Genomic DNA, 2,500 nt, shown 5'->3' with positions numbered 1-2,500 from the left:
TGCGTCAACTAGAGCTGAGCAGCCGGCCGCCCGGGAGTGTGTCCCGGGGGCCCGCGCGAACACGCAAGCGTCCGCTCAATTATTCTGCAAACAGGAGGAGGCTGAGCTCCCCTGCACAATACACCTCGAAACCCTCTCAGGTCCCGGCGGCGCGCAGCGCCGTCCTAAGTACTTGGTCGGGTTCGAGAGAGGCGCAATCGCCCGGAGTTTGGCGAGTAGACGCTTTAGGTGCGACCACCCGTGCTCCCAACTGAGCTTGCCGCTGCCGACAGAGGCCCGGGAGCGTGCTGTCGTGGCATTGCCGGCGGGAGACAACACGCGCCACCTACGGTGGCCGGCAGCTCCAACGCCAGCGCCACAGAAGGACAAAAGCCCCACTTGGGTGCCGAAGCGAACTCTCCCAGCACAGCGCACGCGCCAACACGTCCGCACAGCTGCGATACAATCCACCTGCGAGAACCGCAGAGGCGACCGAGCAGCAGACGGCGTCGCGGCGCCGAGCGCCGGGCGGCGGCGCATCCTCAGCGCACACAGTCCTCAATCGGACCAGCACACTGCAGATGTCCACCGCGCTTCGCACCGGGCCCGCGAGGACCTACTTTGGCCGCACGGCGCCGCGTGCAGGGTGCGCCGGCGCGCAGCTGCGCCGCCTGCCGCCTCCGTCGGCCGGCGCGCCTGCCACTGGCCGCCCCCACCAGCCGGCTGTAGCGCGTGCGCCCACGCACCGCGCGGCCAGCACGCCGGAAGGCCCCCCCTCACCGGCCGGGGACGGTCCCACCCAGCCACCGCCGCGTATCGCTTCACACCCACATGCCATTCACGTTCGTGGGCATGGTGGGTATCGCTGAAACAACCGGTTGGTAGCTCAACCGATCGTCGCCATCACTGATTCACCTCTAGCGAGAACAACCGCACCACAACGGTTTACCAGTTCTTCATTTGCGTAACGTCACCAGCAAACGTAGACGTCCATCGCCATTTGCAAATTCAACGATTGTTGCATGCCTGTGTCAGGTGTCACGACACACTATGTCTGCCCACATACACGCAACAACATGTGCACGCTTCGCGAACACGTGGAAGGTGGCCCCCGTACGTATGCGATGTCCATTGCGCGAACGACTGTCAACCGGCCTCTGTCGCATGTCGCAGATGTGGAACGCAGTGCACCATGCTATCACGGTGTGTGAGAAGAGACGACTACGTCTGACAACACGCGCCACTACATCAACAGACGGCTCATGCTGATCGCCATCCACGGCATACCATACTGCAATCCAGCTCTTATAGGGAGACGACACGTAGCTGAGTGCACAATATTTGGACCGTATGGTTCGCCGTTGTTGGCGCAGTCGTGGTACGGTCACACATGTACCACGATGTATCATTCAGTACATGAGGACCAATGTGCGGTACAGTGTGTGATTTGGACGTACAACATCAGCGGACAGTTGCCACAAGCCGTACCACAACGTAGGCTGTGCTTCGCCATGCGAATGCCAATGAACAACTGCGAAGGGCATTGAGCATGTACGTCCTGCCGCCATCCGCATTACAGTGTATAGCTGCAAGGTGTTTAACATGAAGCGATACTCTGGGGACCGGGCAGTGCGAGTAGCAAACTATATTGCGGGGGTTGCAGTTAGGCAACACTACACTAATTTAACGCGTCGTATGACAATTACAGAGCAGGTTAAGGCCCAACGTGTGTTGGGTTAAGGCCCAACGTGTGTTGGGTTAAGGCCCAACGTGTGTTGGGTTAAGGCCCAACGTGTGTTGGGTTAAGGCCCAACGTGTGTTGGGTTAAGGCCCAACGTGTGTTGGGTTAAGGCCCAACGTGTGTTGGGTTAAGGCCCAACGTGTGTTGGGTTAAGGCCCAACGTGTGTTGGGTTAAGGCCCAACGTGTGTTGGGTTAAGGCCCAACGTGTGTTGGGTTAAGGCCCAACGTGTGTTGGGTTAAGGCCCAACGTGTGTTGGGTTAAGGCCCAACGTGTGTTGGGTTAAGGCCCAACGTGTGTTGGGTTAAGGCCCAACGTGTGTTGGGTTAAGGCCCAACGTGTGTTGGGTTAAGGCCCAACGTGTGTTGGGTTAAGGCCCAACGTGTGTTGGGTTAAGGCCCAACGTGTGTTGGGTTAAGGCCCAACGTGTGTTGGGTTAAGGCCCAACGTGTGTTGGGTTAAGGCGCAACATAGGTTAGGTTAAGGCGCAACATAGGTTAGGTTAAGGCGCAACATAGGTTAGGTTAAGGCGCAACATAGGTTAGGTTAAGGCGCAACATAGGTTAGGTTAAGGCGCAACATAGGTTAGGTTACGGCGCAACATAGGTTAGGTTAAGGCGCAACATAGGTTAGGTTAAGGCGCAACATAGGTTAGGTTACGGCGCAACATAGGTTAGGTTAAGGCGCAACATAGGTTAGGTTAAGGCGCAACATAGGTTAGGTTAAGGCGCAACATAGGTTAGGTTAAGGCGCAACATAGGTTAGGTTAAGGCGCAACATA

Source organism: Schistocerca americana, unplaced genomic scaffold (genome assembly GCF_021461395.2).
Source record: "Schistocerca americana isolate TAMUIC-IGC-003095 unplaced genomic scaffold, iqSchAmer2.1 HiC_scaffold_467, whole genome shotgun sequence".
NCBI lineage: Eukaryota > Metazoa > Arthropoda > Insecta > Orthoptera > Acrididae > Schistocerca > Schistocerca americana.
The sequence above is the reverse complement of the archived record's forward strand: the minus strand, read 5'-3'. Positions refer to the sequence as shown.